The sequence below is a fragment of the Crocuta crocuta genome, unplaced genomic scaffold (assembly GCF_008692635.1).
Source record: "Crocuta crocuta isolate KB4526 unplaced genomic scaffold, BGI_CrCroc_1.0 scaffold126, whole genome shotgun sequence".
NCBI lineage: Eukaryota > Metazoa > Chordata > Mammalia > Carnivora > Hyaenidae > Crocuta > Crocuta crocuta.
In genome coordinates this window covers 1,616,690-1,633,627 of record NW_027531000.1, presented here as the reverse complement: position 1 = coordinate 1,633,627, position 16,938 = coordinate 1,616,690, and the positions used below count along the sequence as shown (strand labels likewise).

The 16,938-nt window shown below is 37.4% G+C and overlaps 1 non-coding gene across 1 annotated transcript; it reads left to right on the top strand.

Moving 5' to 3' along the window:
- The first annotated feature begins 9,986 nt into the window (after window positions 1–9,986).
- LOC144236989 (U6 spliceosomal RNA) lies at window positions 9,987–10,093 on the top strand. Its single transcript, XR_013336725.1, has one exon. It is a non-coding gene; the product is annotated as a U6 spliceosomal RNA (small nuclear RNA).
- The last annotated feature ends 6,845 nt before the right edge of the window (window positions 10,094–16,938 follow it).

Here is a 16,938-nt window from a genome sequence, read left to right as displayed (position 1 = left end):
TAAATTTCAGTCTTGGGTTTGAAACCCAGCTGTGCCACCTACTAGTGGGGAAACTCGGGAAAATTACTTGTACTCTCTAGGTTTTCAAAAGAAGATCCTAAGAAGAGGGGCGACTGGGTGGCTTAGTCAGCTGAGTGTCCAACTTCAGCTCAAGTCATAATCTCACGACTTGTAGGCTCAAGCCCCACATTGGGCTCTGTGCTGACAGCTCAGAGACTAGAGCCTGCTACAGATTCTGTGTCTCTCTATCTGCCCTTCCCCTGCCCATTCACCATCTCTGTCTCTCAAAAATAAATAAACATTAAAAAGAGAGGATCCTAAGAAGATATTTGCAAATTACCTATCTAACAAGGAGTTAATACTCAAAATATAGGAAGAACTCATATAACTTAACAACAATAACAGAACAACCCAACAGCCCAATTAAAAAATGGGCAGAGGATCTGAATAAACATGTTTCCAAAGAAGACACATACTGATAGCCAACAAGCACATGAAAAGATGTTCAACATCATGAATTATTAGGAAAATGAAAATGAAAATCACAGTGAGATTTTAAATCACCTCATACTAGCTAGGTCTGTTATCATTAGGAAGACAATAAATAACAAGTTTTGGTAAGAATGTGGAGAAAAGAGAACCCTTGTACACTGTTGGTAACAAAGTAAATTGGTACAGGGGTGCCAGGGTGGCTCAGCTGGTTCAGTGTCCAACTCCTGGTTTTGGCTCAGATCATGATCTCATGGTTTTGTGAGTTCAAGTCCTGTGTTGAGCTCTGTGCTGGCAGCATGGAGCCTGCTTGGGACTCTCTGTCTCATTCTCTCTCTCTCTCTGACTTTCTCTCTGCCCTTTCCCTACTCATACTGTCTCTGTCTCTCTCCAATAAAATTTTTTTAAAAAACTTTAAAAAAAGAATAAATTGGTGCAGAAGAATGGAAAACAATATGGAGAGTTATCAAAATGTTAGGAATAGAACTAACATACGACAAAGAACACAATGACTCTAAACCCACATATTTCAATANCACGACAGGGATGTTCACTCTCACCACTGTTGTTTAACATAGTGCTGGAAGTCCTAGCATCAGCCATCAGACAACAAAAGGAAATCAAAGACATCAGAATTGGCAAAGAAGGTCAAACTTTCACTTTTCGCAGATGACATGAAACTCTACCNCCACAAAAGACCCCAAATAGCCAAAGTAATATTGAAGAAGAAAACCAAAACCGGAGGTATCACCATCCCAGACTTTAGCTTCTATACAAAGCTGTCATCATCAAGACAGTATGGTATTGGCACAAAAACAGACACATAGACCAATGGGATAGAGTTGAGAACNCTGAGGATCATGGGGGAGAAGAAGGGGGGAAATGGTGGGGGAAAGGGAAAGAGGCAAACCATGAGAGATTCTTGAAGGCTGAGAACAAACTGAGGACTGATGGGTGTGGGGGGTAGGGGGGAGATGGGCATAGAGGAGGGCACTTGTGGGGATGAGCACTGGGTGTTATATGGAAACCAACTTGACAATAAACTATTAAAAAAAATTAAAAAAAAGAACTAACATACGATCCAGCCGTCCCATATCTGGATTATTCCATATAATATTCCATATGTTATCAGAAGAACATTAAAATGCTAATTTGAAAAGATACGTATACCCCTATGTTCATAGCAGTATTATTTACATTAGCCAAGATGGGGAAAATAGCTAAATGCCTATCTATGGATGAATGGAGAGAGAAGAAATGGTATAGGAATACAATGAAATTCTACTCAGCCATAAAAAGAATGAAGTCTTGTCTTCTGTGACAACATGGATGAATCCTGAGGCTATTATGTTAAGTGAAATAAATCAGAAGAAAAACACGAACAGTATTATTTTACTCACGTGGAATCTAAACAAAACAAGCGAATAAGCAAAACAGCAGAAGCAAATTTATAGACATAAAGAACAGGTTGGTGGATAACAGAAGGTAAGAGGGTTGGGATGGTGAAATGGGTGATAACTGATAACTAGATATTTGAAGTGATCACTTTGTAATGAATAAAGATGTTGAATTATAATGTTATATACCTGAAACTAATATAATGTTATATACCAACTTTACCTCAAATAATACATATAAGTAAAAGATATGAGAGAAAGACAGAGAGAGAGAGATGATAGAATATCCTAATAGCATTTATTTCAAAAAATTGTTGTCAGGATCAAAACAGGATGCTATGAATCAAGGGCTAAGCAGAGTTTCAGATCTTAGTAAATACTCAATAAATGTTATTATCAGGCAGTAAGAGAAATATGGGGAAGCTGCTTCAACTCTAGTTTGTGAAATTTATGGTTTGAGAGTTTAGTGAGTGGGCCCTGAGAACTCTATAAACAATTTTACATTAGATTACATATTCCCCAGCTCATTAAAGTTAAATTGAAAAGAGAATGTGTAAGTGAATGTTTGGTTTGATACCTATTTGAGTGCCTGGGATATACGTATGTATATATGGGTCTGACTCTGTGTTTCTAGGTGTATTTATGAGTGCCCATGTATACATAACCTACTTAGGTAACTGGATTCACACCAACATATTAATACCAATTAATCCAAATTAGATGATAAGATAATGGGTGAACTTAATTTTTTTTCTGTTTTTCTATTTTACTTTAATTTTCTCTACAATGAATAAGTATAACTTTTGTAAATAGAAAACAAAAGTAAAGGGCATAAAATGTCTTCCCTTAAGATATATTGATTAAGAGGCTACTATGTACCAGATACTGTACTAGAAACTGAGGATATAATAGTAAGAACTACCCCCCAGACACACACAGAGACATATACATACATACACACAGGAATAACAAAAAACTCAATAAACCAAATGTGTATACCAGAAAGCTGGAACTTGAAAAAACAAGTTCAAATATAACAATGATACTCGAAAAGCAATAAAAATGATGGGTTTTAGCAATGCCATCCTGATCATGTTCTTAAGTTTGATAGAAGATCTAAAAGAATTTTCTAATTTTCCTATTTTGCAAGTGGTTCAGCAGAAAATACCATCATCCTCTCGTTTTCAAGATTTTGCTTCCCTTATTTAGTAATTTCTATCCTCAAGGAATATAATGCAATTTTGCAATGTCCAAGCCAGCCTTGAATCTGATTAGTAGGGAGGCTCCCTTGAAAATTATAATTTTCCACAGAGAGACTTATTTCAGTAACGAAGGCTTTCCTTAGACAATAGATGGGGGGAGGGGTTGTATTTAAAAATAAAAATCCCTGCCTCTCTGCACATTTAGGGAAATTTAAAATAGTATGCATTTTTCTGAGCTCCCACAGACTTATGAAAACAACAATTTGGGCCTCAGAAAATTCTTCAACGTTCTGACTGCTTAAGAGGGAAGTGCCTGCACTTGACTGACTATAACAAGATTCTGGCTCAAAGTTGTCACTCTCAGTTTCAACTGGTCTGGATGTGGAGAGTAATAGAAATGATCAATTAAAGATGCTCATTCCACCCACCACATCCTTTTTAACTAAGTACACAGTGAAAGGATGGACTTCACACAGATGACAGTATAGCCTCTCTGTGTCTGCCCCTTATCATTCTTTCTCACTGCTTTTTCTGGAATTAGGCTTTGTGTTCTGCCATCTCAAATATTTTAATACTTTACTGATCTTGAACATGTTTAGCCATAGGAGGACAGCTGTAAAATAAAATTTTATAGCCAACAAAGTCCTTTATAACTGAAGTTTATTGCACATTTTATATTTTGTTTAATAACACATGGCTCCTTGAGACTGAAATAAATGTAACTTCCTCAGGTTGCAGCGTGTGTGTGTTCTTATAGTCCTGGAGAACTGATTGAGTTATTGGGATAGAAAGAATTTCTGATAATTGGCCAGCGTGGCTGAAATGTTAAGGGGCAAGTGCTTCTGTCTCCAAAAGTACTGAGACAAACGTAATGCTGAGAAAAATGGCCCTCTTTCATATCTGCTCTCAAAATATATGCATTTTCCATTTAAAGTGACCATGGACTTGCAGTTTTTCTCACTATGGTGAGAATTTGATTCCACTTCAACCAACAAGTCAAGAAACAATCAACTCATAAAATTAAAGGACCCCATTTACTTATCGAGGCATTGATCTGCATTTCCAGTAACAACTTTTCTTGTCTAGCTATTGTCGGTAGAAATTTTACTTTATAAAAGTGACAAAGTTATTTTGTGTAGTGAAAAAAATTTTTACCTTTATTTATTTTGAGGGAGCACGCAAGAGACCATGTGCAAGCAGGCAGAGAGAGAGTGAGTGAGTGAAAGAGAATTCTAAGCAAGCCCTGCACTGTCAGCACAGAGCCCTATCCCTTACCCAGGGCTCAAAATCATAAACTGTGAGATCATGACCTGAGCTAAAATCAAGAGTCAGATGCTCAACGAAATGAGCCACCCAGGCGTCTCTGTAGTGAAAATATTTTTAAGTAATTAACACAATTTTAATTACTTTGTTTGCCAAGTTGGCATGGGTGGCCCCAGAAATAATGGAAGAATTTTAATATGCTGTCAGACATTAGAGTAGTTTCTATTTTTCCCAGATTGAGCTAAATAATTGGCTTAGGGTTTTGGCTGTTTCTGTTGAGTGTGTATAGGCTTCGAAAACAAACAAACAAAAAAACCCCTCTAAATTCTTCCATTAGACAAGCTGCAAAGAGAACTGCTATCCCCAAAGAGTATAATGTAGTGGAAGCACATATGTACTGGCTTTATGTCCCAGTTCTGATACTATTATTCAGATAGCCAAAAAATCATGCTATTCAGTTGCCCCATTACTTTTTAAAAATGGATTAAATTTCATTTCTGAGGTCTTTCTTTGCTCTGATTTTCTATAGTTCTCAATAAAATACATTAACCTTCTTTGATCCCAACTCTACCATTATCAAAATTTCATTTTCATTCTCTCATCCAAATCGCCCGCCAAGATTTATTAAACAGCCAACACTCATTTAGACCTCAATATTCTGACTTCCTCTTCACCACTAGTATTTCTTCACAGGATATATTTCAGGATATTCTTGGGAGAAAGGGTTAAGGAGAATGCTAACTGCCATACAGAAATAAACCACTGATCTCCTTGGTCTTACTGAGCTCTTGACCTATTTTTTTGTCTGAATAGCCAGGAAAGAAATTCAAAAGCCTTTAACCCTCCTCATACTTAGAAACAGAATCTAAAAATATACACATCTGATTGAAGTTCCTCACCACCTCTTGTTATCTCCAAGGATGAGATCACTGAGTCTTAGAACAGGAGCAGTGTTAGAGGGGTCACCATTTCTAGATGCTGACTTCAGATTTGCAAGACTCTTGGGCCATTGCTGTCAGATGCTGCCTCTTCCATCTTAAGAATTCAACTATATCAAAAAGAGTAGAGTTTAGTTCTTAGATTTTTTAATGACTTGTTTCCCCAGGTATCCTTATGGTCAGGAAGTTCATTCCATTGTCTACCTTTCCTGGATTCAATTTAAATGTATTTTTTTCCCAGTCTGTCTTCTACTGAGATGGAAATGTCCACACACCCCTTTGAACAGCCTTTTTTACCCTTGAATATAGTTGTTAAGGTGCCCTTCAACCATCATTACTGTAAGCCATGTATCCTCTGTGATAAACATAATTAAAAAGTGCTCCAGGGTCTTCTTAAAGTAATGTGAGATTTTTATATTTTTATGCCTGGTGTGGGTGATGTTAAAGCAAGTAGTACTGGGATGGAAAGGTAGGAGGGATGTCAAAAGATACCCTCCATCCTTAGCACTCCCTTGATGAAAATGACAGCCTTATTTGTTTTGTTAACCAGGGCATAATTAAAAGTCAATATTCGAGATCATAATAAAAATCTGTATAACTACTCATGTTATGAGACTGAGGCTTGGAGGGAAAAATCCATTAAAACACAGCCATGTGTAATTTACAAGAAATCAGTAATAAAATGTTTGCTCTCAACATTATCTGCAAAATGGTCTGTATATTACCAGAATAAATCCATATTACTAGGAGGCTGTAGATAAACATCCATAGGCAAAGTTCACATTGAGGTTATCTGCCTCGTGCTCTGAAATGGGGAGTGCTATTTAGAGGAGATAAATTGTGGTTTACTTCTCCAAGTCTCAAGTACATCGTGCAGAAATGAGTTTAGCTCCTGAGAGGGTATCTGTCATCTCCGAACAGGAAGGGAATACCATTATAGGGTTGTGCCCACTGCAAAAAGGATACAGCTTTTGTCCTTAGTTAAAAGCCCTGATATACCTTCTGTTCACAAAAAAAAGGGTAGTAGGAAAATATTGGATGTTTTGAAAAGCACTGATTCATTCAGCAGTAGAGTGATATCTTATTTAAAGTCTCAAGTGAATTCACTGCCCATGTATGTTGAACTGTTCATGAGGCTGTACCTTGCAATTCTGAAGTTAGAATATTTTTACTCATAGAAAAAAATTTAATAGCAATAGGATGGAACCCTAAAACATCCTAGCAGAGTTTCTATGAGAGGTCTGACACCTCTCAAGACAAGAAAATGGGCACTGTCTTTGCATAATACTCAGTTTCCTCACATTAACTAATGACTGTTGCTTCATGTTATTTAAATTAAACTGTAAAGTGGTGGTGGGGAAAAGGAGTGTAAACATTCTGTCCCTTTATTGTCATTTTGTCTCCTTTCCCAACCCTTGGTCACTTTTCTCCATCAGCAGAAGGGACTTCTCATCCCATCTGGTGATGCCTACTAACATAAATCTGTGATAAAAACTCCGGGTTTAGAACTCTAGGCTTTGCTTTTGATATGGAAATGAAACCTCTGAAATTCACAAATCCCACATCTTTCTCACTACATCTGACTTTCAAGAACTATTGTGATTCTCAGAGTGTGGTCTGATAATCAGCAGCAACAGTATCTCCTGGGAACTTATTAGAAATGTAAATTCTGGGGGCCTGCCCAACATCTACTAAACCAGAAACTTTGAATGAGTTTCTGTAATAGGGCCCAGTAATCCATCTCTTAGCAAACCCTCCAAATGCTTCTGATGCTTACTAAAATCAGATAGCCATTGCTGTTTGAACTCTAGAATAGTCTATCTGAAGTTCAGAGCCCAGCAATGATGTCTTTGTTCTGGATGGTACTTGTCTTCTCCTAAGCGAAAAATGCTATGGACTTCATGGGCAGGGAACCACAGGGCAAGATTTCCTTAAATGAGGAAAAGAACTACATTATATTTCAGAAACATTAATCCCTTTATATGCCTCCTACCCAGAAAAAATTTTTTAGCAAATCTATTGGGTCCTCATTTTCATGAGCATTTCTTGTTCCCACAAACCTATGTCTCATTCTCTTTCACTGCTATCAGAAAATATAGTTATTTCAAAGTTGTCTATAGCTCTAGACCAATTTGACATTACTGAAATTAGAGAAATAATATATTGCATAGTACAGTTAATATAAAACTGGCATTCTGATAATATAAATCTATAAACTGGGCACCACTGAACTCACTAGAACCATGTTAATGAATAATCATGGCGAGGACCTCAAGACTTGGAAGTGCTCTGAGTCATGAAAAATACAAATACATCAAGCTACACTGACTCTAAATTTAAGTAATAAGTGTATTCTGTTATCCTCTCCAGATTTTATAGTTCATCTCCACGGTTTTAGTTCAATTCAACATAACTGATGTTGATTCTGTTTACTGATAACTCTGGGTCTGTATTTATGACTCAGCAGAATGCCCCTTATCCAACATGAATACAAGACTTGGGGACTGATGCATGGATATCACCATGATAAACAGAGAAAGGAGAGCTAAGGTCTGAGTTCTCAGACTGTACACAGGACATGAGAGCAAACACAAAAGCACAACAGGGTGTATCAAATTTGTAAAAGAAATAGAGATACTCAAGCTCTGTGGACACTGCATGAATTAGTATTTCTGGTAGTTCACAGCTTTGACATTAGCTCTGCTCCTTTTGACAATCCCCTACCCTTGTAAAGATGAGTTTTCAGCATTTGCTCTGATAAAAAGCCCATGCCATGTAAAAATCACTACGGCACATGAAATGAGGGTGGAGGCTGTTCTCTCTGGCACCCAGGTTTGAAAAATGGTGTAGTACCTGAGAGGCACACCCATTATCAGTCAATAACTATGGTTGTTTAAAAATGGAATAAACATTTTTTGTTTTGCTTTGCTTTGTTGTTCAGTGTGTGTGTGTATTTTCTAACAGCTACTCAGTTGTTAGGGCATAAATATGTTATACATTTTATATTGTTTGGACTTGGGGCACCTAGATGGCTCAGTTAGTTAAACGTCTGACTTTAGCTCAGGTCATGATCTCACGGTACATGAGTTCAAGCCCCATATTGGGCTCTGTGCTGAGAGCAAGGAGCCTGCTTGGGATTCTCCCTCTCCCTCTCTCTCTCTCTGCCCCTCCCCCACTTGCTCATGTTCTCTCTCGCTCTCTCTCAAAATAAATAAACATAAACTTAAAAAAATAAATTGTTTGGACTTAACTACTTAATAAAACTCTTGGGTTTTTGTTTGGTTTCGTTTTGGCCTCAAGTTACCGTTAACCATTAACCAATTTGTGAGTCTCTGGGCTAAGGGATTTCTCCTTGTTTGGAATCACAGAATAAGATATACACCAAACTTGGTAGGGGCCAAGCTTCCAGTCAAGGTCAAGAATGCAGGGCATAGCTGCCATGAGTCCTTCATTGGCCCAAAGCTTTTTCTTCCAGCATAGCAACTGTTTTTTCTCTGCCTGATATTATGATTAATTCTTATACATCAGTCTCCCCCATCAAACTATAGATTCCTGAAACCCATCCTTATTTGTTTCCACATTCTCCCATCAAAACATCTGTAACACCTTCTGAGATCCTCCCTTGAAATCAAGCAACTTTTAGATTCAGATTGAGGCTACCCTTTCAATCTACTATTTAGCTATTCCAGGGTCCCGCAGATTTCAGCGGGGCTCAGCATTTGTGATGAGGCCTCATGATAGTCCCATGAACATGTTTAGCTGATCAGATGTCAAAAATCAAATTTCCTTTAAACTTGAGGGTTGGGGCCCAGTGGCCTGGCTGGCTTCCCCTTTCAGAATCTTATACCTTAATGAAGGACGGAATGGATGGACGCATGGATGGATAAATGGATTCTTTCAGAAACATTGAACTGTAGTTTAGCATTACTGCCATCAGTCTTGTAAGTCAGCAAACCTAAGGTAGCATGCGAGGGTGGCCAACACAAACACTGCTTTTCTGAACCTCTGGAGAGATCTCTTCCGAGAATGACATTCTTTAAAGGGCTTCTCCAAAACCATCAGCTCAAAGATTGTGCCTATCTTAAGAGTCATTAAGATCTTATTACCTGTTTGTAAACAAGATTTTTTGATAAATTCACTGTACATGAGAATACCTTCCTAACCTCCTTCATACTTACCAGTAAGGGAACTGAGCTCTGTTTAAGGCATAGTTATATCTAGGTCATCTATCCAAATAAACACAATTGTCCCAACTTGTACATTCGATCGTATCTGCTATAACTTTGCTCAAGAAGACACCCCGTTATTGGAGTAGAGGAGGAAGACTAAGTTAATCAAATGATTCCATGTAATTAAGGTTCATTGACGCATCTGCTATATTTCTTAGCAAGTATGTGCTTGGAAATGAATTGTATTCCGATGGTTAATTTGTTAATTAGTTGTGTGCAACATGAAATTCATTTTTCCATTAAAAAATACTTCTAAAAAGTGGTTATATTTCCAGCCTAGCCTCCCAAACTTACCTAGGCAATAACTTCACTAGAGTTAAGTATATTCACAATGGGTTCATATTGCCTTGATGTACATGCTTAAACAGAGTGAAAAAATAAAATTAAATAATAATTTCTTTTTTAAAAAATGTATCTTGAAGACTCATGCTTTGAAAAAAGATAGTTTTAATAACAAAAGGGATGTATGTGCTCGCTTCACATACACATATACTAAAATTGGAATGACACAGAGAAGATTAGCATGGGCCCTGCACAAGGATGACACACAAATTCTTAAAACAAAAGGCATGTGATAGGAGAAAACTTTCAGGAAGATTCTAAAACAGATTTTGGAAGAAATCCAAACTTTTAGGATCCTATCCCCAATTCAAAACAAATAGTTAAATCAGAGATAGTAAGGAAAGTCTTGGTGTTTATGGGATTAATTTTCCCCTGACCTTATTCTCTACTCATTATGACTTCGTCTGTGGACAACAGATACATGTTGATCTATCTTCCCAGTATCCCTTCCTTCTTTTACTGGTGATAGCAACTCAATATTCCTTTATGGGAAATATTCCTACCCTTCCCTTAATTTATGTAGTTCAATAGGATTGACACCATCTCTGGGGTTAAGAAATGTGTCAGGAATTTAGGTTAATCTGAGCATTCCAGTCCTCAGCTCATTGGTCTAGAGATGAGCATGTGACTTTAGCAGTCCCAGTCAGAAAATGTGCATGACTCTTACTACCGGAAAAAAAGACCTTCATTCTCCTAGAGTATCTAAGCTTTTAAGTTACAAGCCTGATGCTGCTTATAAAAATAAATAAATAAACAAACAAACAAATAATGAAAAATTTTAAAGTCAATCGTATTTGGAAATCAAGCAGAGCCAAGAGATGTACAAAGATAAATTCCTGACCACAACTTTTAAACTCTTGTGCCTCAAACCTATTTCTTATATACATGAGCCAATGATCTTTCCTTGTTTCAGGCATTTTTTCAGTTGGCTTTCTGTTACTTTCAGGCAAAAAAGTTGGATTATTTTACAAGAAATATCAACTAGTAAGTGTATATTTTAGACCACTTCTAAATTTTTTTAAATGTTTATTTATTTTCCAGAGACAGAGAAAGAGAGTGTGTGTGAGTGGGGGAGGGGCAGAGAGAGAGGGAGACACAGAATCTGAAACAGGCTCCAGGCTCTGAGCTATCAGCACAGAGCCTGACGCGGGGCTCGAACCCACAAGCTGTGAGATCATGACCTGAGCTGAAGCCAGAGGCTTAACCGATTGAGCCACCCAAGTGCCCCTATTTTAGACTACTTCTATGGGAATAGAAGGAAGACCCATCCAAACTCTGTCCAGATTTTGACACCAGGTGGATTGGCTTCTAGATAATTCCAAGGAAATTTGAATTATAGGACACAATAGTTATTTTGTCATTTCTTATTCATCTATGTATGGCTTTCCTTTTCTCAACTTGGATCAATTCTTACCAATAATCACCCATTGCCAGTGATATTTTATTCCTCCCTACCCTGCCCCCAAGGAGATTATAGAAATATAACAAAAAGAGAAAGAAGGAATTATAGAAATGTAACAAAAATAGAAATATTTTTCATTAGAGAACTGGAATTCTTATCCTCTGCTTCATTACTAATATGCCCATCCTAGCAAAACCACTTTAATCACTCCAGGTCTTTGCTCCCATAGTTGTGTAGAAGTAACTGTGATTCTGTGACTTCTGAAGGAACTGGAGGTGGAAGAGATAAGGCTGGTGGGCCAGTGCTAAACAAAGGTATAAGGACAGGTCAGAAAGGGATTTCCTCAGGTGTGATGGACTGAAGCAAGAGCAGTGGAAGACAAGAAATCTAGGCATGCCTTGGACACAATCCCAGTCAAAGGAAAGACAGTGGTTGAGAAGAGACAGAGCCAAACAATTCCCTGGGAAAGGCCTCTGGCAGTGGCCCCAGACAGGGCCTAGCAGATCAAGCATTGCAGATCCATAAGGGGTTGTCCATTGACGGAAGGCTGTAAACTTTCCTGAATGTTCTCAAGAAGTCTATGCTTAATAAATCTGGTCATTTATGTGACTCCTATAGTAAAACCCAGATAAGGAAACACTTAACTTTTTATAACAAGGAGGTGAGAGAGAAAGACAGAGATTTTATGACACAGAATTTTTTTCTCTGAAAATGAACATAACTCTGGTTAATATAAGCAAGAATTTTCAACTTACTGAAGTAATTAGTTGACATTCGGTTATAAAATAAACCAATTTTAAAGTGCTGATTTTCTGCTTTTTATATAGCTACTTAATGTCCACAGAAAAGTTTTAATTCCAAATGAAATGAATTGCTGGTAGTAGGCTAACAATCTATTTAAGATATAAAAACTGCATAATATGTACAGATTTAAATGCAGCTTTGAATTGTATGTATTATATATTTGCCAACATGTTTCTTTTGGGAGACTGTGATGCTAACTTAACTGCCAAAGCTTACTTGATACATGTTCTAGAGGGCTTTCCTAACTAGGTGATGAACACATGAAAAGAAAATTTGTGTACATTATAATAAATTTAAAATCATTATCCATTAAAATCACAGTGTTCAAGTTACTTCCATGACAGGAAAGATGGAGTAGTCATACATTTCTGTATTCCTTTAACAAAGTACAACTAAAAACCCTGTGCATTACTTATGGAAGAAACATAAAGAAATTCTTAATGATAGAGAGAAGACAGACATGCTGTGGGTCTCGGAAGCCAAGGAACAGCACAAGTATAAGTTTCCTGGGTTTCTATGGTTAGTGTATTTTCAAGTTTAATTACTGGGGAGAGGTGGGCAGGAGTTGTTCTGCTTCATGTATTCTAGACAGAAGAAACCAGCAATCCAGAAACTCTAACAGGCACAGACAAAACAAATTCCAACTACATTCTGCTTTCTCCAACCAAACACCAGCAAAAGGGCAGCCTACCAAGAAAGAAAGTTTTAAGAAAAATAACAACTCCAGACACACACCACAAAAAACCACCATAGCCGCTTCCCAGCCTGCAACAGCAAAGGCTGATGGGGGAACCTAGAAGTCACCTCTGCCAGGCTGAACAAAGCACTCCAAACACTCTGCTAGAGCAGTAACAAAAGGTGGGGCAGGTAGACAAGACTTTATCCCCAGAAGGGCAGTAGTGTCTCCCTGCCCCATACTAAAATAGTGGGGAACTGGAACACTCACCTTGCCAGGTAGTGGCAGGGAAAACCAGCTAAAACAGAAGCCTCAAATAAGATTTAGAAATACCCAAATATTTATAAAACCCAAAATTTCCAGGTTTTAATAAAAAATTACACATCATACTAAGAACGAAGAATATCCTGAATTTAGGGGCACCTGGATGGCTTAGTCAGTTGAGCATCTGATTCTTGATTTTGGCTTAGGTCACAATCCTAGGGTCATAGATCAAGCCCCATGTCAGGCTCTGTGCTGAGTGTAGAGCCTGTTTATGGTTCTCTCTCTCTCTCTCTCTCTTTGCCCCTCTACCTCCACTCTCTCTAAATTATTAACTAATTAATTTAAAAAAAAGAATATGCTGAATTAAAAAAAAATCAATAAAGGCAACACTACGCCGACATAGATATTAGAATCACGTGACAAAATGTTTTAAAGTAGCCGCCGTAAAAATGCTTTGATGAACAAGTAAGAATACATTTAAAACAAATGGAAAAAATATAAAGCCTCAGCAAAGGAATAGAGTTTTTCTGGAGAAATAGAAGATATAAGGAAAACAAAATGGAAATTTTAAACCTGAAAAATACAATAACCAAAACTTCAGTGGATGGGCTGAAAATCAGAATGGAGAGGATAAATAAAAGAATACTGAACTTGAAAATAAAGCAATATAAATTACCCAATCTTAAAAGGAAGAAAACAGATTTAAAAATAAATAACCAGAGCCTCAGGAATCCATGGGACCACCGCAAAAGATCCAACCATTGGATCATGCCAGTGGAGTCCCAGCAGGATAGGAGAAAGATGCAGTACTAAAAAATTATTTGAGAAAACAATGGCTGAAATCTTCCTGATTTGGCAAAAGGACATAAGCCTACATTCAAGAATGTAAGTGAATCCCAATCAAGACAAACTAAAAACACCCCCACTAAGTATATGAGTCTGCTGAGGCTGCCATAACAGAAGAGAGTGTAGCACACTGGGTGGCTTAAACAACAGAAATTAATTTTCTCACAGTTCTGGAAGTTAGAAGTCTAAGATCAAAGTTCCAGTAAAGTGAGTTTCTGGTGAAGTCTTTCTTCTTGGATTACAGATGACTGTCTTCTCACCCTGACCTCCCATGGCCTTTCCTCTGTGAATGCATGGAGAGAAAGAGAGAAAGATAGAGAGAGAAAGAAAGATTTTAATCTGGCATCTCTTTCCCTTCTTATAAGAACACCAGTCATGTTTAATTAGAAATTCACTGTTATGACCTCATTTAACCTTACTTACTTCCTTAAAGGTAATCTCCAAATGCCAACGCACTGGGCATTACGGCTTCAACATATGAATCTGGGAGAGGCACAATTCATCCATAACACCAGGACATATTATGGTCAAACTTCTTACACATAAAGGCAAAGAAAATATCTTGAATGCAGTGAGAGAAATGACATCTACGTGGAAAAAAATGTGGATGATAATGAATTTCTCATCAACAACAATGGAGACCAGAAGGAATTTTTCAAGTGAGAAAGAAAGAAAGAGAGAGAGAGAGAGAGGGAGGGAGGGAGGGAAGGNGTCCCTTGCCCTGACTCAATTGCTCAATGTCAGCCCCAGACAGCTCAGTTATAATGACAGAAACATAACGTAGTTCATGCAAGTGGCCTTCAGTGGGCAAATGTTCAAGCACATTAAGGTTTTAATATAATTATAATTATAGAACATGTTCAACCAATTAACCACAAGTATGCTGTTTATCTGAAAGGCTGCCAACACTGTGAACTCCAGTCAAAATAACATTAGGCTGTGGTCCTTAAGCAAAGAATACACACTGAATCAAAAGAGAGATCAGAAGGAAAGGCCAAAATAAATATTTTATCTGATATTTTATGAATATTTCCTCAAATGCCAGATTAAAATATGTCATTTCAACTTCCCATATATTTACTTGATGAAATCAGATTAAGTGAGTTCATGACACTGTTGAAAAACATCATAAACCAGAGAGAATGGGGGAGAGGGAGAGAGAGAGAGAGAGAGAGGTGTATTTTGAAAATCTTGGCAGTCAAGCTCCCCTGAAGAGAGCGTTAAGTATAATGTATATAAGAAATAGCAATTAGAAGTCATATTTTTGAGGTATTTAGAAACTTCTCCTTGCTCCTTGTATCTTTCTTAGTTAAAGCCTATAAGAGTTTAAGCAAAATTAATCTTTGCCTTAGCAACTAAAAAAGCTAAGCCTTCTCATAACTTTCCTCAAAGAAAGAATTAAAAAAAAAAGAACCCAGTTGTACAATTTGTATATACACAATTTGTACTGCTGTAAAAGCATATTTTGAAAAGTGCTCCGTAAATAATTAAGCTATTCCTTTTACCATACTTCCTATATTACAGAAGTCATTTTCCCACCAAGAATCAATAAGTCATTCCTCACGCCACTCATTTTTCTCCATTTAACGGAATGGACGAAAGTCCGACACTGCAAGTTACATTACCTCTGAATTATGTGTGTAATTTAAAATTCAAAGTACTACACTAAGGAGCTTTTTAGACTGACCACTCTCCACTCTCTTCATAAATATGGTCCCGTGCAGACCCTTCTGACAGATTTACAGGACAACAGAAGTTTGAAACAGTTAAGCCATGAGCCCCGCAGGAAAAGCCGCTCTTGGTAACAATGCCACAGGAGCAGTCCCCCTTTCAGAGGAAGCGCATAGCCAACTGTCATACATCATTCACCAGGATGCGGTTCTATGTTTTTAGATTAATGGTAAAGCCCTTCTAGAGCATCTTAACTTTAATTACAAATAAACACATGGGCAGATATGGACATGTCAGTCCGGAGAGTGCCCCCGAAGTAAATGCCAGGATGGTATCTGTTTGACAACCCCAAGTCCTCCGAAAAAGAATTCTGAATGTAGAAAATCCAAAAGGGTACATACTAAAAGAAACTCTTCTTCATCAATTAAACACATCACAGGGAGGGAAAAAAAGAGAGAGAGAAAGGAAGGAAGGAAGAAAGGAAGGGAGGGAGGGAGGGAAGGAAAGAGAGAGAGAGAAAGAAAGAAAGAAAGGCCAAGCCAGAACCTTCTATCCAGAGAAATCATACTTCATAAATTGAGGAGAAAGCAAGACATTTTTCTGATAAAGTACATTAAGCAACTTTGTCTCCAGCAGTCCTACCCTAAAATAATGGCTAAAGGAAGCTTTCTAAACAGAAAGTAAATAATAAAAGAAAGAAGTTTGAAATTTCAGGAAGGAAGATAGAACATGGTAAACAAAAATATGAATAAATACAATAGATTTTCCTTTTCCTCTTCAATTCTCTACTTTACATTTGGTCAATGAAGCCAAAATTTTAATGCCATTGGATGTGGTATGAATAAGAAATATTTAAGACAATAATATTACACATGAGGGAAAGTAAAGGAACATAAAGGAAGGCAAATTTTCTATACTTCACTGAACAGGCCAAATGACAACTTCAATAGGCTGTGATAAGTCATGTATATTCAATGTAATACTTAGACAACTGCTTAAAAAGCTATCCAAAGGGGGCGTCTGGGTGGCTTAGTCGGTTAAGCGTCCGACTTTCGCTTAGGTCATGATCTCGCGGTTCGTGGGTTCGAGCCCCGCATCGGGCTCTGTGCTGACTGCCATCTCAGAGCCTGGAGCCTGTTTCAGAGTCTGTGTCTCCCTCTCTCTCTGACCCTCCCCTGCTCACGCTGTCTCTCTCTCTCTCTTAGAAATAAATAAAACATTAAAAAAAATTTTAAAAAAAGCTATCCAAAGAGATACACTAAAATACATTACAGATATAAGAAAATTGAATCATTGAAAATGTACAAATAGAAAGGCAGAAAAAAGGAAACAAAGAAACAAGACAAAAACAAAAAAACAGAGAATAAACATAAAACAAAAATAAAATGACAGGTTTAATTACTAACATAATAATT